Below are 24,105 nucleotides of genomic sequence, written 5' to 3' on the forward strand. Positions count from 1 at the left end.
GGCTTCCTCAGTGATGGTTTCTATTTGTGATGGTATCTATTGATTGCATCTTTTTCCTGTGTTTGGAATTTATTTTCTCGTTTCTTTGTATGTCTTCTGATTTTTTTTTTTCTTGAAAACTGGACATATTATATAATATATTGTTGCAACTCTGGAAGTCATATTTCTGCTCCACCCCCAACCCAGGTTGTTATTTTTGTTGTTGTTGTAGTTCTGTTCATTTAAGGATTCTGTGCAATAGTTATGTAAAGTCTGTATTCTTTGTTGTGTGTGGCCACTAAAGCCCTTGTTTCATTAGTTAGTGGTCAGCTAATAATTGGATGGAGATTTCCTTAAGGCCTGCAATCAGTAAGTCTCCCAGTCTGCAAAGGGGCTCTGTGTACATGTTGGGACATGCCTTTAACCCTCAGGCAGTCAACTGACAACACTGCCTTAGCTTCCACTTCATCCTTGCACAGAGCTTCATGGTCAGCCTGAATGAGGAGCTTAAAGTCTTCTCAGATCTTTCCTGACCATGGGCACAACCTCATGCATGGCTTTCTACACCTCCAGGAACGTGTAGGAATTTATCAAAGCCCTATATATGGACACCTCAATTCCTTGATTTTCCTTTCAGGTTTTTGGGTAGCCTATTGCTTGTCCGCATCTGTTTATCCACTGCTAGAGTCAGCGGTGGTCATAAACAATTGTCTCTAGTAGTTTTTACCAATTGCCCTTATTTTCCCATTGGGCAAGCTCTGAGAGAGGTCAAATAAGGACAACCTTGTGGGTGGGGTTTTCCAGGGAACCACCAGACAGGTCAAGTAATAGCATCTCTCTGGGAATGGGTCTTGGACAGAACTCCAGCCCTGTTCTATCCCCTCTGGTGACTACCAGGCTGCTGCTGTTCACTGCAATTTCAGGCTGCTGTTTGTCAAAGTTAAACAAGGAAGCTAGGGGAAACACCAGAAAGCTCCCTGATTTCTTCAGTCCTTTGGTCATTTTCCTGAGTTCTGAAAAATGTTTATGCTGGCATTTTTTGCCAGTTTCCTCATTACTTTTAAGAAGGAGATAATTTCCCAGAGGTCCTTACTCTTACCTTTTTTACTGATGTTGTTCTTAATTTGGGTTTGAGGGAGGGATAGACGATGTTCAGGAAAACGTGGGAGTGTGAGTAAATTATTTTATTCACAGGAAGATACTTTTCATAGGAAAATTGGTATCCAAGAAAACCTGAGGAGGTGAGTAGACTGATGTGAATTCCAGGATAAATAAAATTTGAGCCTTCTCAGAATATACAACAATGAATGGAGGAGGTTAGAGTATACATCAGACCTATTCCATGCTCTTCTTTCTGGGCCACTCCCCCTGTATCATCCTGACATTGGACCTCTTCATACATTTTCTTTGTAAGAGACACCAGCTGACATTCAAGATTGTCTCCTTGGTGCATGAGATTGAGAGGTAAATGAATAGATGAAGATATTTTCTCATCTTGGAGATAGTGTCTGTCCCAAACTCCAAAACAAACTGTAACTTCTGGATCTCTAAAATAAAGCTGATGGTGATAGAAATAATAGCTAACACTTTCTGAGTGCTCATTATTTGCCAAGGACTGTTGTAAGTGTTGACTAGTTTGAGCACAATATATCCTCACAAGGACACTATGAAGTAGGTACTGGTACTTCACCCAATTTGAACTGAAGGGCAAAAAATTTTATTCCTGTACTTTTTGATAAAATTCCCGTGAATTCATATAGATAGACGATAGATAGATAGATGATGATAGGTAGATAGATAGATAGATAGATAGATAGATAGATAGATGAGAGATGAGAGATGAGAGATGATAGATAGATACATGATAGATGATAGTTAGATGATAGATAGATACATGATAGGTAGATACATAGATACATAGATATAGATACAAACACCACAGATTACAGTTGCTTTCACAGATGTGGTTTTCTGAAAGTGTGAACAATTATTGGTAAGGCTGTGAGAGAAAAAACAAATTACAATGTTCCCTTCATGATCATTCCACATTTAATATAGAAAAGTCAGTCTATATTGAAACTGTGTAAAATGTATAATTTGTAGTTATGTGTAAAATGGCGTTAGTTTATAACTTGAGATTATTTTAAAAGGATTCTTCACCTCAAGAAATGTTCAGTAGGCTCTTGGATGATCTTGCTATTTGGGACATTCTTCCACATGTGGGGATATCCTGCATATCCCTGACCCTGGCACATTGAAGGCCAGTAATGCTCCACATCCTTTTGACATTCAAAAATGCCCATACAAATTTCCAAAACATGCACTAAGGGTGGGATTTACCCCTCTACTGAGAACATTTCCCCAGCCCGTGTCATCGATAATAACGGAAAACCCTCTATCATTTCAATTTCAAGCGTTACACTTTCCTAATAGATACTGTTTTCTGCATCCCGTCTCCACAAGCACCTTGAAATTGACAGCAGTACAACCCCAATGGGATCTACTATTCAGTAACCCTACAACATTTTTACTGCCCCTCGACCTTCCTATATCCTTATATATGATTCTCTCATGTTCTCTCTCTCTCTCTCTTCATCTCCCTCTTCCTCCCCTTCCCTCCAACTCTCCCTCCCTCCTTCCAAATTTCAATTTCAGTTGAATCAAATCTCTACATACATAAAACCTGCAGCCCTCCAGTCTCCATCTGATTGTATCCAGAGAAAGAAATACCTGTGCCGAATGGTACCACCTTAAACCCATGACATGGACCTCAAGTGGGTCTCTAAAGTTGTCTGGAAATAATACTACATTTCCCTAATCCAGTTCTTTCCAACCCTGGCTGGATATTAGAATAAGATACAGAGCTCTTAGTAATACCAATGCCCCAGCTCTACTCAGAAAATGTGCACTAGGGGCGCCTCGGTGGCTCAGTCGGTTAAGCGTCCGCCTTCGGCTCAGGTCATGATCCTGGGATCAAGCCCCACATCGGGCTCCCTGCTCGGCGGGAAGCCTGCTTCTCCCTCTCCCACGCCCGCTGCTTGTGTGCTCTTTCTCTCTCTCTCTCTCTCACTGTCAAATAAATAAATAAAATCTTAAAAAAAAATGTGCACTAATTCGTACCCCAAATTGTTAATAACTTTCCAGGTGATTCTGTTTTGTTTTTGTTTTTGGGTATTTAAAAAATGTTTCTCTCTTTCCAGTTTTATTGAGATATAACTGCTATATAGCACTGTATAAATTTAAAGTGTACACCATAATGATTTGAATTACATATATTGTGAACTGATTACCACCATAAGTTTAGTGGTCAACTGATGGTTTGACAAGGGAGCCAAGAATACTCAACGGAAAAAAGACAGTCTCTTCAATAAATGGCGCTTGGAAAATTGGATATTCAACATATAAAAGAATAAAACTAGACCTCTATCTTTCTGCAGGCGATTCTAACGTGAAGCTGGAGTTAAGAACAAATACCCTAGCTTATTCATTTCCCCACTCTCTTGAACAACCCTTTCCTACCTTACTCTCTTGTCATGCTTCCATAAACTCCTCTCCCTTCTTCATTCACAGCCAGTGACGTTGTTCTCCACTTCACTAATACCATAGAAGCAATAAGAGGAGAACTCCCATAAGCTCCCACTGTTGTCCCACTTCACCTGTGCCCAGAATACTCTGCATTTCCTCCTGCCTTTTGGATGAACTCGTAAGCCTTCTATCTAAAGCCATTCCATGCCACTCATGCACGAGATTCCATTTATACCTGACCGCTTCCCAAGGAAATTTCTCCAGAAATTCTCCCACCCGCCTCTCTTGTATTATTGCTTCTTTCTTTTTTCCTATCATTCTCCTTAGTAAACAGACAGCTGTAACTTCTCCCACTTACCCCTCTAGCTACCACACCATTCTTCTCCTCCCCTCTCTGGCAGATATCCCCCAGAGGTGTGTCTGGATTCACTGTCTCGAAATCTTTTCCTCCCATTCTCAGCTAAACACGCTCTATTTAGCCTTTCTTCTCAATACTCCACCGAAATTATGGGGCACCTGGGTGGCTCAGTTGGTTAAGTGTCTGACTCTTGGTTTTGGCTGAGGTCATGATCTCAGGGTTGTGAGATTGAGCGCCATGTCAGCTCTGTGCTTAGCGAGGAGTCTGCTTGGGATTTTCTCCCTCCCTCTCCCTCTGCCTGTCCCCCGTACTCAAATAAATAAATAATTCTTTAAAAAAATGCTCCACCAAAATTGCTTGTATCAAGGATGCAAATGACCTCTGTGAGGCTAAATCTAATTGCCATTTCCCCAGTCCTCATCTTACTCTTACTTGACCCTCTCAGTTGCCTTTTAGACAACTGATCATGCCTTCCTCCTTGAAACTTTTTCTTTATTTGGCTTCTAGAAAAGCAATTTTCCCACTGTTCCTTCTACCTCACTGATTCCTCCTTCTCAGATTTTGCTGGTCTTCCTCTTCCTGACCTCTAAATGTGGCTGGCCTTGAGCTCCATCTTTAGACTTCTTCACTTCTCTAGCTACTCTTCCATGGAGGGCTCATGGAGCATAGTGGTTTAGAACACCATCCAGAGCAGGGAGTTTGCACTGTGACAAAGTTCTGGCCAATGCACTATTCCAGAACCCCCTTCTTGAGTGAAAAAAAAAAAAAAAAAAAAGACAAAGCCTCCAAAGGGGAAAAGACACTAATGAACAAACAACTTTTTCCCCTTTGTCTTTTCCTAATATTTCTGCTATCGTTAAGGCACCCACACAGGTTATTATATCATATTGTATTACATTATATATGTTTGCATTCCCTTTGGTTTTCTATGTTTTGCCATATGGTCGGTGCTTTTGCCAATCTTCTTCTTACATGTTCTGCTGATTTGTTAGATACTCATCCTTAGCTCTACTCTTGGCATATTTAGGCCTGTGGTTTTCAAAGCGTTCCCCTGTAGCAGCAGCAACAGCAGCAGCATCTGGGAACTTGTTAGAAATTCAAATTTACAATACGCATCTCAGACTCACTGAATCAAAAACGCTAAAACATAACAATCTGAGTTTTCACAAAGCTGTCTGGGTGTTAGTAATGGATACAAAATTTGGGAATCTCTGTTCATATCGCTAATACTCAGTTAATGTCAGAAATAAAATAGTATATACTGGTTGCCCTGTATGAAAGCTGGAAGTTTGGTGCCTTTGTACTTCTCAGATGTACTTCTCAGACTTCTCAGTCCACCCAGATCCTGCCCTCCCTTTAAATGTCTTTTGGTTGCTATCCTCTCAGATATATTGTCAGGTTGGTATAATTATTCCCATAGCAACATCTCCCCTGCCCATTTCTACTCATATTATATTGTTGTTTGCTATTGTGACTATTACAGGGATGCATATTTGTGTTATCACTTTATATTGACCAGAATCATAGTTCCCATGGGTAGTTGGAATTGGCCCAGCTACACTGCATGGTTTACTCTCCTTAACCTTTCAGCAATCTCACCTGGTTGTGAGACTAGAAACTAGTCAAAAGTAGCGTTTGTGGACCTCTGGTCATGTTTGTGCAAGAGTCTGGTCTGCTCCCTGGAGGAATTCTCTGTGTTTCATTCAGCCTCATTACAATGTTTCTCTTCTCTTATGGTCTTTCTTCTCTAAATGCAGAGCTTCACCCAAAGACTGAGGTCAGCAATTTGCATGCATGCAGGAAAGGGATACCAGGGCCAACTTTACCAGCAGTTTGAAAGCTGTGATTGGGATTCTGGGGAGGGGAGCTCCTGACACTGCCTGAGTTTCAATGAGAGTTTCTCTCCATCTTCAGTATATATATATATATATATATATATATATGTAGTGGCAATTAGAGAATGTGGGGAAGCAGTAAGGTCAATGAATCTATCACCCAGAATCTCTTTGCCTAGAGAAACATCACTGAAAAGATGTTAGTGTATAAACACATTTTTACACAACCTTTTGGAATAAAAAAAAGAATTGAAACACCCTTTTATCAGTCAATACAATGGAAAACTTAGTTTTATGGGTACCTAAAAATCCATCAAATGCTTTTTATCGTAATTATTTAACTACTTCCCTGTTTATTCCTACTACAATTAATACTATAGTGGATATGTTTGTTCATAAATCTTTGGGGGGATATGTTTCTTTTATTAAGATAATCAAGCAGGGTCATGGATGGTTTAAGATCTGTTACAAGGAAATGATTTAAGTGATTCAAATAGAGGTTAGAGGCTTTATTCCACTGATATGCCTCAGGAAACAAAGAGCAAGTGACTCCTCAATTTAAGCAAAGTTGGAGTTTTACAGGGTAGCGAGGTAGGTGTTCTTGCTGTTTTGGATTAGGCAGCAGATTTCTACTCTAACTGCATCTCATGGTTGGAGGTCATTCCTGTTTTTTGTTTGTTTGTTTGTTTGTGCTCTTTGCTTGGGGTCATTGGTGCAATCTCAATAAACAAGAGAACAGTATTTTTTAAGAACTGGTTTTGCAAGCCTGCAGTTTATCTTTTAGCTAAAGTTTGCCGAGTAAAGGAGGGAGATAGAAAAAAAGGGGGGGGAGGGAGAAAAGAGAAAGAAGGTGGGGGGACCGGAAATCTTTTATTATGTCTTTTCATAGTCCTCTTGGTGAAGATGGATTATTTCTCATAGTTGGTCCATCTAGAAGAGGACATATAAATCAGTAAGACTGTTCAGGAGCTAAAGAAATGTCTTGAGAGGAGGTGGAAGAGGCTTGTTATTTCGTCTTTTGTTTTCCTTAATTATGGCTTGGATGATCTGCTTGGTACCACTGCTCTTGATTAAATGTGATAGGATTGATTTAAGAGTGGTCACTAGCCCTTGAAGGGGGGTGGGGGGAAACGTTTGTGAGAAGGACTGCAGTCTTATTTGGAATATGTAGGAAAAGATGTCCCATCTCCTGCCACCTAAAACTAACCCAAAACTTCCCAGAGGTCACAATGATTGCCGTTCACTTACTGAATGTTTTAGTTATGTTCATAGATGTATTAAGTCATGAAAAAGACATCATAAAGGTTTCTGGGACTTCACTTGCAGCAGTCATCACCAATGACTGTGCATATTCCTCCCCTAGTGCTAGGATGATGCCGGTTGATGATGGAAGCAGCCTTCTGGAGTTTCTGCACTTGTTAAGCAAGTACGTCAATACCTTCAATGGTATCACTGATAGCTCAGGTAACTTCATAGATGACAGCATGGAATACTCAGGCATTACATCCATCCATCCACTGTGTAATTGTGTAGGCCACAGGGCTCCCCTCCGGTGATAACTGCAGTATAAAATCTATTTTGAGAGGTGATGGGTTCCCCAAAATTGATGCCTAGACTATTGGTTTCCTTGCACAGTTCCTTTTCATCATCAGGTAATAATGGATGTGTTTCATCACAGATTACTCTTCTGATTTGGTAGAGATGGCTTATAACTCTGATCTAAAGAGACAAAATAAAGAGACAAAAATCTCATTAAATTGGTGAGACTAAATGTCTTTTTTTTCTCATTAAACTTTTGTTTTAAAGGGTCTCAAAATTCTGTGACAGAGATTTTTTGCTCAAGTTGTTTCCATTCAAAAGTGCTAATTTTAAAAACTAATAACTTAAAACTGCCCCACACACAAAAGAACAAATGATCCACAAAACATTCTCCTTTCCTTCTGAAGGTTTTATGATGCATTGTGTGATCGTTAACCAGTCTTTTCCTATTAAGCTTAAATGGCCAAATGACACAAACAGTTCTGAGACTGTTCTTCCACCACTGATTAAGACTGAGGTGGCAGGTATTGGGGATAATATTCATTCAGCCTTCTGAGGTTTCTGGGTGGACTTGGTGACCTTGCCAGCTCCAGCTGCCTTCTTGTCCACTGCTTTGATGACACCCACAGCAACCGTCTGTCTCATGTCATGAACAGCAAAATGGCCCAGAAGAGGAGAGTCAGAGAAGCTCTCAGCACGCATAGGCGTGGCTTGCCGGGAACTATATCAACGATGGCAGCATCACCGGATTTCAAGAACTTGGGACCATCTTCCAGCTTTTTTCCAGAACAATCATCCATCTTCCCCTTCAGCTCAGCAAATTTACAAGCAATGTGAGCTGTGTGACAATCCAGCACGGGTGCAAATCCGGCGCTGATTTGGTCTGGATGGCGCAGGATAATCACTAAGGCCAGCTGCTTCCATTGGTGGGTCATTTTTGCTGTCACCAGCCACCTTGCCACAACAAACATCTTTGACAAATACGTTATTGACATTGAAGCCCACATTGTCCCCAGCTAGAGCCTCACTCAAAGCTTCATGGTGCATTTCAACAGACCCTATACCTCAGTTGTAACATTGACTGGAGCACAGGTGACCACCATGCCAGGTTTAAGAATACCAGTCTCCATTCGGCCCACAGGGACAGTACCAATACCTCCAATTTTGTAGACGTCCTGGAGGGGCAGATGCAAGGGCTTGTCAGTTGGACGAGTTGGTGGCAGAATGCAACCCAGAGCTTCAAGCAGTGTGGTTCCACTGGCATTGCCATCTTTACGGGTGACTTTCCATCCCTTGAACCAAGGCATGTTAGCACTGGGCTCCAGCATGTTGTCACCATTCCAACCAGAAATTGGAACAAATGCTACTGTGTTGGGGTTGTAGCCAGTCTTCTTAATGTAGGTGCTGACTTCCTTAACGATTTCCTCATATCTCTTCTGGCTGTAGGGTGGCTCAGGGGAATCCATTTTGTTAACGCCAACAATTAGTTGTTTTACACCCAGTGTGTAAATCAGAAGGGCACGCTCAAGGGTCTGCCCATTCTTGGAGATACCTGCTTCAAGTTCACCAACACCAACAGCAACAATCAGGACAGCACAGTCAGCCTGAGATGTGCCTGTAATCATGTTTTTGATAATGTCTCCGTGTGCTGGTGCATCAGTGATGGTCACATAATACTTGCTGGTCTCGAATCTCCACAGGGAGATATCAATGGTGATACCACATTCATGTTCAGCTTTCAGTTTATCCAAGACCCAGGCATACTTGAAGGAGCCCTTTCCCATCTCAGCAGCTTCCTTCTCAAATTTTTTGATAGTTCTTTTGTCGACCCCACCACACTTGCAGATCAGATGACCAGTAGTGGCAGACTTGCCCGATTCTACATGTCCAGTGATGATGATGATGTTGATGTGAGTCTTTTCCTTTCCCATTTTGGTTTCGATTTAGTGGTGGTTTTCACAACACCTGGGTTCTGGTAGCAAACTCGTTGCAAAAAAAAGTGAGATTAAGTATCTTAAAAGGAAAAATATTGAGCAAAGAAACAGGATCCTATCTCATTGGTAGGGGAATACCAGTGGACATTTGAGTCTCAAATTAAATGTGAGTCATTTGTGGCACTCCTGGGTATATCGAAACTCATCAAAGAAGAGGTATAGTTTTCTGCCTGAGCTAGATTATGTGTAGGCTGCTCCTTCTGTAGAATCATCTGTCAAGAAGGTTTCATCACAGCAAACTAATCCCATAAATTTGGGATTAGAGACCGGGATACATCTCTAAAAATCAAGACCCTCCTCTCTGAAGGCATACAGGATAAGGGGTATTTATTGTGGAAGTTATTGTTGCAGTCCTGCCCGGGTAGGGGTTGCATTCTAACCTGCAGTGGTGATGAGAGAGAGAGTCCCAGCTGAGTAAGGGACACATATTTACAAAGGGACCACAGAGCCCACAGTAAGGGTGAGACAAAACAGCAGCATGACATTAACTTCACAGGTGTAGGCCTGGCTTAGAAAATGCCAGAGGCTTTGTGTGTTTGGGAAAGGAGAGGGAAGGGGCAGGAAGAAAAAGGAAGGAAAAACAGTATGATGGAGAGTTTGGGAAAGATCTTCTCAATCAGCACTTGGCGGTGACTCTGCAGAGATGCACAAATTCAAACTTAAGGATGTAAATAATAAGTAGCAGAGTTAGGGTATAAAACAATGTGGTGAAGTTGAAACAAAGATCTTATTCCGTTGTCTTGGGTGGCAGGTTTTCAAAATCCAAGGTCATCTACTTGTTCTGATTTTCTTGGTAAAGCTGTCTCCTTCTTGTAGTCTAATGCTTTGGAGGGATATGAAGAAACCCTCAGTTTAAAGTTCCCAGTTAAAGGAGAAACACAATCAGTCTGAGGTTGACATTTTCTCAGCTGGGACACATGAGCCCAAAGATCTATTCCTTATAGCTTGACTGCAGTGTTGGTGATAAAGAGCAAGTTAATAAGGGCCCTTCCAATGAGGCTCCAGTGGATCTTTTGTTGGTACCTCTTCCGGGAGACAAAGATTCTTGGTTTTAAGTTGTACACATGCTCAGGAGACAGCTCCTCCAGAAGGGTGGCTTATACCTATTGGGAATAAGTCCGAATGTATTACATTAGTCCCTTACAGAATTTGTCTACATCTGCTTGCAACACAGTGGAGCCTAAAATAGAGGGCATTATGTCCAGTCTCATTTATCTGTCTGTGAAAAATTCATAAAGTGAAAATCTACGATTGACAGAGGGAGATGATTGGAAGGCCATTGATACCAATAGGAATACCTTAGGCTGTGGTGGCTATAAGTTTTCAGAGTGTTTAGCAAGTTTTCATTTTAAAGTAGTACCACTGATTATATCTGTATCTATATCATCCATACTGTTTTCCAGAGTGGTTGCACCAGCTTGCATTCCCACCAACAGTGTAGGAGGGTTCCTTCCCCTTTCTCCGCATGCTCGCCAACATCTGTCGTTTCCTGACTTCTGAATTTTAGGGAAAGACCTTACAAAGTTCCTTAATTATGATCCCAGTAAAACAAGTACCCCCATCACTGAAAAGATAAGTTGGGTATTCCCCAAGTAGGAAAAAAAAACAAACAAAACTGTGGTTGATTTTTGAACCAAGGTAAGAGCTATTGCCTTTTGGCAAGTGGATGCTTCTAGCCATCTAGGGGAAAGACAGATGGTCATGGGGAGTTGTGTAATTTCTTTTTACAAATATTCAAATGGTCTTAAGGCTGTGGTTCCTGTCCATATCCCACCTTCACAGATTTTCCAGGTTTATGATTTTGGCAGGTGCAATATTCACTGGGGATATCCTCTTACATCCAATTAAGATTTTCCCTAATGTTACCCTAGAATAATTTTCAAGTCAGTTGACTTCATGGGTCATGGTGTGCAAGTTATCGGTTTTTGTTTTTGTTTTTGTTTTTTGGGTTTTTTTTTTTTTTTTTTTTTTTTGGTCTAGTTGTTCCGGTCTCCACTTCAGAGGGTGTGGAGAGGCCAAAAAGCTGTCTTAGTGACTCTATAACCTACCTGATTGGAGCGTAAACCCAAATTTCTTCCCATATATTTCTTTAAGAAACTGGTGTTTGTGATTGAAGTTTCCTCAGGGTTTCATAAAGTGATCCAGAGTGACCAGATTGTCTTTAAGTTTACTGAACCTATCAGGCTTGGGTGAGGGCAGCCTCTTTAGAATAGTGCTCAGCCAAAATATTTTCTTTTGCCTCATTGGTGTGTTCTCATACGAGCTTCCAGCTTAAATGCATGTCATTCCTTAAAAAGGAGCAAGGCATCTAGTAAAGCTCAAACTTGCTTACTGTGCTTAATGGGAGTACCAGCAGCAGCTAAGAAAGAAACCCCAGTTGTTTCCATAGCATGGCAGAATTATGAACCATTCCAAAGACACATCTGCTGTGGTGTCTATGCTAACACAGCATGCCATGGCTTGCTAGCTGACAGATCTGAGTCAACTCTGTAAGTTTGGCTCGTTGTGCTGACTTGACTTCAGGAAAGAGACTGGATTCTATAAGCCCCTGGGAGGTGTGACTTCATGGCTACCTGGAAAATATCCTTGTCTTGTCTTAAGGTTTGACCTGCCTGCAGAGACTTGCAAGTCTGAGCCTCGTAAAAGAGTTTCAGAGAGATCAGAGTGCCAAGCAAATTTCTAGGGTTAAGGTTAGACAATCAGAATATACAAATTAGCTAGAGCTGCCATAACAAAGTCTTATAGGTGGGCTGGATTAAACAAGATAAAGTTATTTTTTCACAGTTCTGGAGTCTAGAAGAAGTCTGAGATCAAAGTGTCACCACGGTTGGTTCTTTCTGAGGGCCCTGAAGGAAAGATCTGTTCCACGCTGCTCTCCTCAACTACTGGATGGCTCTCTTCTCCCTGTGCCTTTGTGTGGCCTTCCCTCTGTACACATCTGTCTCCCAATCTCCTCTTCTCATAAAAACACCAGTCATATTGGGTTAGACCCCACCCTAGTGGCCTCTGCAAACACCCTATCTCCAATTACGGTCATATTCTGAGATACTGGGGATTAGAACTTCAACCCATGATTGGGGGGGGCGGGACATAATTCAGCCCATAAAAATGAGGTTCTTCTCCCTCTGAAAGAGGGAGTGAGGTAACTGGAGTAAGAGCATGATACCTGTGGACGGCGGAGTGTGCTGTACATAGCAGCTAAAATTAATGGGAAGTGAATCTGGCAGTCGGAGGGATGTTGGATATTGTGCTCTCTGTCTCTGTCTCTCTTTCTTGCTATCACCCTTGCTCTTGCTCTCACTCTCACTCTTGCTCTTGCTCTGGGTGTGTGTTTTTGTGTCTCCTTCCATTTCTCTCACATCCTGTCCATCTCTCTTTGACTCTCTTTTCCTGCCTGTCTCTGTCTCTGACTGTCCCTGCCTGACAGTCTCTGACAATCTGTCTGCCTCTGTTTCTTGTACTGTGCATATGTGACTCTGTCTCTCATTCATTCTCTGTCTGTCTGTCTCTCTCATCCATTCTCTCTGTCTGCCTGTTTCTGTTCTGTCCTGTCTCCTTTTGATTTTGTCTTTCTGCCTGTCTCTGTCCCTGCCGGCGGTCTGTGTCTTGTCTCTGACTGTTTCCGACTCTATCTCTGTCTTGTTCGTCTCTGTCTCTTTGCTCCCGTCTGCCTGCCTCCACCTCCCCCTTTGCTCCTGTCAGACTGCCTCTGCTGCCATCTCTGCCCATCCGCTTGGCGCCCCCTCTTCAGTCAGTTTGGCTGGTCTCTGTTCCCATACTGGACATCTAAATATGAGGGTGCCCCAGGAATCTATCTCCAGCTGTCTTCTCTTCCTACACTCTCCCTAGGTGATACCATCTTGTCCCGTGTCTTAAATACCAGCACTACGCTCATGACGGCCAAATCTTTACCTCTCACTCTACCTCTGCCCTGAGGTATTTCTAAGTGCCTCTTCAACATCTCCACATTGGACACAAAGCATCAGAAAATTGGCAGGCCCAAAATAGAACTCTTGATTTTCCACTCTTGGTTTCTTGCTCTTCTCTAAGTCTCTCCTGGTTTGGTAAATGTTATCATTCACCACACATCCAATCTTTGTCGTTACCCTGCGGTTCTACCTTCAAATTATATCTAGCATTAGATTACTGTTCTCCAACTCCAAGGCTATCACTCTTGTCCAAATTCACCTTCTTCTTTTTCCTAGATTACTGCAATAATCAGTATTGAGTACCTTTGGTTGCATGGAAACATGGCTAAAGTGAAATAAAAGTGTGTTTGTTTGTTTGTTTGTTTGTTTTCTCTTACATGAAAGAAGTCTGGAGATTGCCTGTCCAGGGCAAGTAGGAAGGCTCCACAGAGTCATGAGGGACCCAGGTACCAATCTTTCTGCTCCACCATCTCTGCACATGGATTGAAGCCTCAGGGTCCTGTCACGATTGAAAGTGGCTGCTAGATAAAGGGCTAGTACCCAAAATCTGTAAAGAACTTATCAAACTCAACACCCAAAGAACAATGAATCCAATCAAAAAATGGGCAGAAGACATGAACAGACATTTCTGCAAAGAAGACATCCAAATGGCCAACTGACATATGAAAAAGTGCTCCACATCACTCGGCATCAGGGAAATCCAAATCAAAACCTCAATGAGATACCACCTCACACCAGTCAGAATGGCTAAAATTAAGAAGTCAGGAAACGACAGATGTTGGCGAGGATGTGGAGAAAGGGAAACCCTCCTACACTGTTGGTGGGAATGCAAGCTGGTGCAACCACTCTGGAAAACAGTATGGAGGTGCCTCAGAAGTTGAAAATAGAGCTACCGTACGACCCAGCAATTGCACTACTGGGTATTTACCCCAAAGATACAAATGTAGTGATCCGAAGGGGTACACGCACCCCAATGTTTATAGCAGCAACGTCTACAATAGCTAAACTATGGAAAAAGCGTAGATGTCCATCAACAGATGAATGGATAAAGAAGCTGTGGTGTGCATCTCTACAAAAGAATATTATGCAGCCATCAAAAAGAAAAAAAAAAGAAAAGAAATCTTGCCCTTTGCAACAATGTGGATGGAACTAGAGGGTATTATGCTAAGCAAAATAAGTCAATCAGAGAAAGACAAGTATCATATGACTTCAGTGATATGAGGAATTTGAGAAACAAGACAGAGGATCATAAGGGAAGGGAGGGAAACATGAGACAAGACGAAACCAGAGAGGGAAACAAACCATAAGAGACTCTTAATCTCAGGAAACAAACTGACGGTTGCTGGACTGGAGCGGGTGGGAGGGATGGGGTGGCTGGGTGATGGACATTGGGGAGAGCATGTGCTATGGTGAGCGTTGTGAATTGTGTAAGACTGATGAATCACAGACCTGTACCCCAGAAACAAATAATGCATTATATGTTAATTAAAAAAAAAAAAAAGGAAAGTGGCTGCTAGAATTCCAGCCATCATGACAATGTTGTGTGCCTGATAAAAATGGCAATGCAAAAGGGAAAATAGGGGGCTTTTTCAGCTGAGTAAATCCCCCTTAAGCTGCATTCCCAGGAATCACCCCCAACACTTGTGGATATAATATTTTCTTCCACACAGCAAGGTGTCTGGCAACAACTGAGGGAAGGGATAATGACTGTTGGTGGGGGCAAATGGCAAATCTGCTATGGCCAGCAACAATTTGCTCCCCAAATATCATATGGTGTGGCCATCCTTAGGCCTAAATTGGTTCCTATCACTTGCTAGAACAAAATCCTATAATGGCTTCTCTTTTCTCTAAGAATAATATTCAATCTACCCACCTATGGCCCTGCATCATCAGATCCCTGACTAGTTCTTTGGACCTCGTCTCCTGCCATTCTCCCCTTTGTTCACTAAGGAATCACCACATGGGATTTTGTTCTGTTCATAAAGAATGCCCAGCTCACTCCCTTCTGAGACACCAGGAAATGGACTCTTACTTCATATTTCCATATGGCTGTCTCTTTCTTGTCATTTAGGACTGAGTCCAAAAGCCACACATCCCTCAACAGTCTAAGTATAGTAATAATAACTAGTCAATTTCTATCCCATTGCCTATTTGTCTGAAAGTGTCTTTTGTGTTTACTTTTTATTATCGCCCCCAACAGAATGTAAATTTCTGAGAGTAATAACTTGGTTTCTCTTGTTCACCTCTGTATTCCTACTTCCCAGAACAGGATGAGACACACACATTAGGTACTCAGCAATTATTTTTTGAGTAAATGACTGAATGCATACACGACATGGTTCTCACTTGCATCAGGGAAGCCAGCAAATGTAAGATTTCTTACAACCTCTTAAATCCCTAATTTCAATCCTTTCACAGAAACCTGAATTTAGAGAGGCAAGCAGGTGCAACGTGGACTGGAGACATCCTTCTCTTACTCAATTAAAAATTTCCCAGTGATGTCCCAGAATAATTTTCAAGTTGGCTTACTGTGATAAGCCATGATGTGTGCAAAATTTTCACTAAGCTCCATTTTAGAGCGTTTAGAGAGACCAAGCAGCCTTCTTGGTGGTTCCATAATCTACCTAATTGGAAGTCATATCCAGATTTATCCCAATATATCTTTACATAATCTGGTGTTTGTGATTAAAGTTTGCCCAAGGTTTCGACAAAATGATCCAGAGTAACTAGATTGCCCTTAACTTGTTTAACCAATCAAACTTGAGGGAGAGCAGTCTCTTTAGCATAGCGGCCAGCCAAAACATTTCCTTTTGCCTATGGGCTTGTTCCCTAGTATGAACTTCCAGATTAACTGCATCCAAATTTTCTTGGAAAGGAGAAAGACATGAGACATAAAGGTTAAAAGTGTTTGTTTGTTTGTTTGTTTGATGTTTGTTTGTTTCCCCATAGCATGACAAGATCATGAAACACACCAAAGGTTTATCTGCTGCCATGCCTCTGTTAGCCCTTGTATGTCTTGCTAGCTGACAGGCTTGTGTCAAGCCTATAATTTCAGCTTGTTGTTCTGACTTGACTTCAGAAAAGAGATTGGTTTCTATAAGTTCTTGGGAAGTGGTGACTGCACAACCAGCTTGAAAATAGTCTTGTTCTGTCTTAAGATGTGACCCACCTACAGAGACTTCTACATCTGGGCCTTGTCAAAGAGTTTCAAGGGGACCAGAGCAAGGTAGAGGAAGTTCTTGGGTTAAGGCTAGACAATGACGAAGTTTTCCCTTTTCTGAAAAAGAGAGTAAGTTAGCTGGAATAAGGTATGTCACCAAGGGACCATGGTGTGCACTGGATAGAAGCTGTAATTCATAGATAATTTCACAGCAACTGTGGAAGTGAAGAAATGTTGGGCACTTTTGGTGAGGCGTGGGGTGTTGTTAGCTGGAGCGGTGACACCAAGATGAAACCAGAAGTGTCTTCTACTAAGAAGACACCCAATGGGCCTTCTAATTTCCAGGTTCCTGAAATGTGCCTGGAATCCAAGATCACAGGTGGTTGAAGCATTGATCCCATCCTGAACCCTAGCAGACTCTCCCTGGAAGGTAAATGATTCACTTTTCACCTGGTCTGTCCCCCAAAATTCTCTGCAGTTTTTAAGTATCATGAAACAAAACCACTGCCATGTGGTCAGTGCTTTCCATGCACCAGCCATGATACAGGTAATAACCCATGTATTCCTCACATTGACACTCTAGGAAGATATTGTTTGCCCGTTTTAGAGATGAGTGGGCTCAGAGAAGCTGAGGGATTTTTCTGAGGTCGCACAACTGGTGAGCAAGTAGGGGCTCTGAACTCTGAATCCAGTCTGACCAGTTCTTAAGTGCTCTGTGCCATCCACTGCCTGCTATACAGTGTCCCTGATTCACAACCAGTTTATGGTGGTGCCTTCTGCTCCTGAATTCTGTTGTTAACCTCCTTCATTGAGTCCACTACAAGAAGGGAAGAAATGTTAAATATAATACCGCAAAATATTTTTATTTTGTAATAATTAAATAGAATTTAATTTGTTAAATGAAAGTATATTTTAATAAACACTTAAATAATATTTTTAAAATATTCTATGCACTTCTAGTTCTGGGACAAATGGAGTAGACACACTTCTCTCAATTCCTCTCACTAAGTACAGCTAAACCTCCTAGACATTATATATAGCACAAACATGACAAGACTCTGAAAGGTTTTGAGAAGAGGGCTGACCAGAGAGGGACCTTGGGACCTGTAAAACAACAGGTGGTAAGTGCCCTGGGTTTTCTGTTTGCCTCCTATATCCTGGACTGGGTGCTAGAGAAGGCAGCAATTTGGAATTGACAACGGACACAGAGAAGAAAAGCCTGCTCTCACTAGCCAAAGGACCAATGAAAGGCACAGCCTAATAAGACAGAAAACTTTTAGATAATAACATCCCTACTTCAGACAAACACCGTAGAAAAAACAGTGGCCACCCTCCCACTCCTGCCAACCAACACCGGGTAAGGAGCTTAGATTTCTATCCTCACATGGCTGCAAGGGGGTGCCCAAACCTCCCCCCTCCTTGCTAAAGTGGTGTCAAAGAAAGCAGGGAGGAAAGCCAGGCCATTTGTTCACACCAAGCAAAAATGAAGTGACCCTCACCCTCCTCACTGAGATGGTGTCAGAAGAGGCTTACTGGAGATTCGTGACTTATACCACTGCTGTGGTAGGCAAAATAATGGCTCTCCAAATACGTCTATGTCTTAATCCCCAGAATTTGTGAATGTTATGTTACATGTTGAAGTGGAATGAACACTGCAGATGGAGTTAACGCTGCTAAACAGCTGACCTTGAAGTAGGGAGATTTTTCTGGATTATCTAGGTGGGTCCAGTGTAATCACATGAGCTCTCAAAAGTGTAAACGGGAGGGGTGCCTGGGTTGCTCAGTCGTTGGGCGTCTGCCTTCGGCTCAGGTCACGATCTCAGGGTCCTGGGGTCGAGCCCCGCAACGGGCTCCCTGCTCCGTGGGAAGCCTGCTCCTCCCTCTCCCACTCCCCCTGCTTGTGTTCCCTCTCCCGCTGTTGTCTCTCTCTGTCAGATAAATAAACAAAATCTTAAAAAAAAAAGAAAAAGTGTAAATGGGAGGCAGAAGAATGGTTAAAGATTCTGCACCCAGTTCCAATGCGTGGGGTTTTTTCCCTCCACACCAAGCAATTCTCAGACACCAGCTGGGTGTTCAACAATTCAACTCAATTCTGACACTGTCCACCTGGAGGTAATGTCAGATTCCACAGGTTAAGGGTTCAGCTCTTCCCACCCCCAATTCAGACTCCAGTCTCAAGTCCAGGTTGCCACCTGGGTTTCTGACCAACTGGCAATAGATCGGATGTTCCAACAACCCCCTCTCTGGGTTCAATAGTGGCTCACAAAACTTTGGGAAACATTTTACTTACTACATTATGGGTTTATTATAGAAAGATATAACTCAGGAACAGCTAGATGGAAGAGATGCATAGGGCAACGTATGTGGGAAGGGTCATGGAGCTTCCATGCCCTCTCCAAGTGTGCTACTCTCCCCGCATCTGCATGTGTTCACCAACCCAGAAGCTCTCCAAGCTCCATTCTTTTGGGTTTTTATGGAAGCTTCATTGCACAGGCATGAATGATTAAATCATTGGCCATTGGCAGTTGATTCAACCTCTGGCGCCCCTCCCCTCCTGGGAGGTCCAGGGAGTGGGACTGGAAAGCCTAACCTTCTGATCACATGGTTGTTTCTCCTGGCAGCCATCCCTATCCTTAGGTGCTTTCCAAAAGTCCTTCATTAACATAAACAAAGACACCTTTATCACTCTCATCACAGGAAAGTCCAAGGATTTTAGGAGTCCCATGCCAGGAACAGGACCAGGGGCCAAATCCATATTTCTTATTGCAAATCACAGTGTCACAATGGGTGGGAGAGGTGCCATGTGAGAAAGACTTGACACACCACGGCTGACTTTGAAGTTGGAGAAAGGGGGCCATGAGCCTAGGAATGTGGCAGCCTCTAGAAGCTGGGAACGGACCTCAAATTGCAGCCAGCAGGAAAAACAGGGACGTCAGTCCTACCACTGCAAGGAATTAAGTTCTGCCAACAACCCAAATGACCAGGAAATGGATTCTCCCCAGAGCTTCCAGAAAAGAATATGGCCTGCTGACACCTCGATTTTAGTCCACTGGAACCCCTACCAGATTCTTGACCTAAAAACTGGAAGATGATAAACGCATGGTATTTTAAGCCACTGAATTTGTGGTCATCTGTTACAGCAGCAATAGGAAATGAATACAGCCTGTCAGGGGGAACAAGCTCCCCACCTCACATGTGCTTTCAGTGCAGGCCATATGGGGGGGGCAGTGATGAGGCACCTCCCTCCCCCAGGGTGTCAACACGGGCCTAGTGGGGAACCAGGATTTCCACCCCCACCTGGCCATACTGAGGAGGTGACCATCCTTCCCCTGCTGGTATGGTTTCAGAGGACGTCTGCTGAAAGAGAAGAATGGAATAATACAGAGAGCCTTATACCACTGCAAATGTCCAGGATACAATTGAAAATCACTCATCATGCCAAGAACCAGAAAAAGCTCACTGTGAATGGGAAAAGCAATCAACAGATGCCAGCACCAAGATGACACAGATATTAGAATTATCTGACAAGGGGGTACCTGGGTGGCTCAGTCGTTAAGTGTCTGCCTTCGGCTCAGGTCATGATCCCAGGGTCCTGGGATCGAGCCCCGCATCGGGCTCCCTGCTTCGCGGAAAGCCTGCATCTCCCTCTCCCACTCACCCTGATTGTGTTCCCTCTCTCGCTGTGTCTCTCTCAGTCAGATAAATAAATAAAATCTTTTTTTTTTAAAGAATTATCTGACAAGGATTTTTTTTTTAAGATTTTATTTATTTATTTGAGAGAGAGAATGAGAGAGAGAGAGCACATAAGAGGGGGGAGGATCAGAGGGAGAAGCAGACCCCCTGCTAAGCAAGGAGCCCGATATGGGACTCGATCCCGGGACTCCAGGATCATGACCTGAGCCGAAGGCTGTCGCTTAACCAACTGAGCCACTCCGGCGCCCTCTGACAAGGATTTTAAAGCAGCCATGGTTAACATGCTTTAGTGAGCAATTACAATCACTTAGAAAGAAATGGAAAAACAAAAATAGAAAGTCTCAGCAAAGATAAAGAAGACAGAAAGAAAACCTCAGTGGAAACTTTAGAGCTGAAAAAATAAAATAGTCAAAATGAAAAATTAATTAATTAAAAACTCGGTGGATGGACTCAGTAGCCTAACGGAGAGAAAAGAATCAGTGAACTTAAAGATAGAACAATAGAAATTACACAGACTGAGCAAGAGAGAGAAAATAAACTGGAAACAAAAATGAACAGAGCCTCAGAGCCTTACTATAACCAAAGATGTAATTTTTTAACTTATTTTATTTAAACGCAAGTAGTTAACATACAGTGTATCATTAGTTTCAGATGTAGAGTTCAGTAATTCATCAGTTGCATATAACACCCAGTGCTCCTTCCATCATGTGCCCTCTTTAATGCCCGTCACCCAGTTACCCCATCCCCCCCCCACCTTCCCCTCCAGCAACCCTCAGTTTGTTTCCCAGAGTCCAGAGTCTCTCATGGGTTTGTCTCCCTCTCTGATTTCTTCCCATTCAGTTTTCCCTCCCTTCCCCTGTGATCCTCTACACTGTTTCTTGTAACTTTTATGTTATTGGCATCTCAGTGGATTTCTCATCAGAAACTGTGGAGGCCAAAAGAAAGTGGTATACTATTTCTCAAGGGCTGACAGAAATGACTGTCATCTCAGAACCTCATAAATGGTAGAAATATCTTTCAGGAATGAAAGAGAAATAAACACATTCTCAGACAACCTAAAACTAAGAATTTGTTGCCAGTGGACCTACCTAAAAATGGCTCAAGAAGTTCCTGAAACAGAAATAAATGATGAGGAAAGAAATCTTGGATCATCAGGAAAAAAAAAAAAGGACAAAAGAAAGAGTATAAAGAGCATTGATATGGGCAAATGGAATAGACTTTCCATCTGCCTGTGAATTTTCTAAATTATATTTGATAATTGAAGCAAAAAAGTATAATGTCTGTGATTCTCAATGTGGAAAAATTATATGAAATTGTAATATTTTGTTAACCATTTTGTTATAGAGATGATGAATAAATTGAATTCAATATATTGAATACCTACTACATGTTAGGAATATTTTCTGTTATCTCTAATTTTCTTTGCCGTTTGTGATGGTAGAGGTAGTCCTACTTTGCAGACGTGGAAACAGAAGCTTTGGGCTCCAGTGTGTGTGTGTGTGTGTGTGTGTGTGTGTGTGTGTGTGTGTGTGCGTGTGTGTGCATGTGTGAGTGTGTGTGCGTGTGTGTGTGTGGTGTGAGTGGGGGACAGAGGGGTTGGGTGCTCTGCTAAGCAAGGTTGTTAGTTAAATGACTTAAGATGTGCTATGGTGAGGAGTGTGAATTGTGCAAGACTGTTCAATCACAGATCTGTCCCTCTGAAACAAATAATACACTATGTGTTAAAAAAAAAAAGAAGAAGAAGAAGAAGAAGAAGAAGAAGATACCAGGAGGGGAAGAATGAAAAGGGGGGAATCGGAGGGGGAGATGAACCATGAGAGACATGGACCCTGAAAAACAATCTGAGGGTTCTAGAGGGGAGGGGGTGGGGGGATGTGTCACCCTGGTGATGGGTATTAAAGAGGGCATGTTCTGCATGGAGCACTGGGTGATATATGCAAACAATGAATCATGGAACACTACATCGAAAACTAATGATGTGATGTATGGTGATTGATATAACATAATAATCAAAAAAATTTTTAAAAAGATGAACTTCTGGGAAGAAGGCAAGACATAGATGAAGAAATAGGTATTTGTGAGTATTCAAGAGCTTTAGCACACTATTTGTGTATATACTTCTTATATCTGTATATGTGGCGATCACTGGAGACCATCTTTCTGTCTCTCTAAGAAAGCAAGAGTTCAACAGGTATCTGGTAAGGGTGGGACAAATGTAATATTCCCTTTTCCGTAAAAATCAATGGAGTGTGGATTATCTGCATTTGTGTGGCAGTGGGAGTTTTGAGGCCAATAAAATAAAAAAGCAAAAACAAAAAAACCACTTTGCTGTGGTTGGATGTCTCTTGTTATAGAAGATGACCAAGGCTTCATAAGTTTAACTGTTCAATGTAAGGGGCCACATGTGGCTACTGTTTAAGTATCTACCTTTGAAGACAATGTGGAATAGTGGAAAGCCCCTGTAATTTATATTCAAAGTGACCTAGATTTATATCCTCACTCCAGAAATCACTAGCTATGCCATAAGGGAAAGATTACTTAACTGTTCTGATTCTCATTTTTCCCATTTCAAATGAGGATGTAAGAATGCATCCTTGGTATGGTGTTTGTGAGCGTCAAGTGAAAAAAAATGCATAAAAAGTGCTTAGAATGTTAAAGCTGTTCAGTAAATGTTAGCTTCCTGCTCTACCACAACCCTCCCACCTCCAACTCAAAACAACTGAGTTTCGATCTTTGTAGTGACGTCTGTTAAATTGTGTTGCGATCTTAAATTGCTGTAGAGAAACACTGGTTTAGAGTAGAGCAGTCTGTGAACAAGTATTTACTCATGGCATCATACCTGATTCAGCAACTTTGGAGAGCAGGTTAAAATATCACAGCTGAACTCGTCAAATAGAAATAGGGTATATTACTTCCAAACCACTAGAGAGGTAGAAAAGAACGCTCGGTCCACCCAATGGAAACTCAATCAGTCCAATAGAAAACAAAACAAAAAAAGAGAATAATACATGAGGAGCATAGAAAAAAAATCACGATAAATAGGAAGCAGAAATATTCAAAATGGAGTCATATGATCTTTAAAAGAGGTGTACGTAAACCATAAGGACACCAAAGAGTTAAAAGTAAATAGCTGAGAACATATATTTTTTTTTTTAATTTCAGTCCTTAAATGATTAAAAAGAGGAATTCAGGGTACATAGACAGCATTTCTAATTATTGTGTGTGTAATTCTGAAGCCACAAAATACACATATACCAAAAATTCACTAAAATTGACAAATTCACTAAGTGGGAACTTTTAGTATATCTCTCAGTAACTGATTGATTAAGAAAACAATAACTATTAGTAATGATAAGGGAGATTTGAAGAACCGTATTAAAATCTTTATTTAATGGGTACGTATAAAATGCTAGGTCCAACAATCAGAGAATATGTATATATAATTTGGAAGCATGAGTGGAACATTTAGGAAAAAAAACTGATTATATACTAAGCCACAAATATATGTCAACAATGATCAAAAAGAGTTGTTAAGGTGCAAACCACTTTCCACTTCAGGAAAAACAGCTGGACACAATGTACTTGACTTAAAAGATTAATAGCCCAAGGACAACAGAAACAAACCACTTAGGGCGGGAACATTTAAAAATACAACCTGAATCAAGTGATAAATATGAACAGCAAGTGATAATTTGTAATTATTAATCATAATGGAAATTAGGAAATATTGCAACCAAATGGTAATGGGATACACCAAGTGTTAGTTTGAGGGGCATTTATAACACCAAATGCTTATATCAGAAAGGAAGAAAACACACAAAGTAATGAGCTAAGACACCAAACTATGAAACTGGAATGATAATAACAGTATAACTACAAGAAAGTGGAAGGAAGGAATATTTATCAATATTAAATAAAGAGAACACAAAATCCACAAAGAAGTTCAAGCAAACCAAATGTTTCCTGTTAGAAAATGCAAATTAAATCAATAAATGTCCAGCAATGGTTTTTCAGAGAGAAAGAGAGAGACAGAGACAGAGACAGAGAGACAGAGAGAGACAGAGAGAGCACACACAGGTAAAAGATAATTAGG

At 41.7% G+C, this 24,105-nt stretch overlaps 1 pseudogene; it reads right to left on the minus strand.

Moving 5' to 3' along the window:
- Positions 1 to 7,776: 7,776 nt before the first annotated feature.
- On the minus strand, positions 7,777 to 15,731 carry LOC110582009 (annotated as a pseudogene).
- Positions 15,732 to 24,105: the final 8,374 nt, after the last annotated feature.

This window comes from Neomonachus schauinslandi, chromosome X (assembly GCF_002201575.2).
Source record: "Neomonachus schauinslandi chromosome X, ASM220157v2, whole genome shotgun sequence".
Lineage (NCBI taxonomy): Eukaryota > Metazoa > Chordata > Mammalia > Carnivora > Phocidae > Neomonachus > Neomonachus schauinslandi.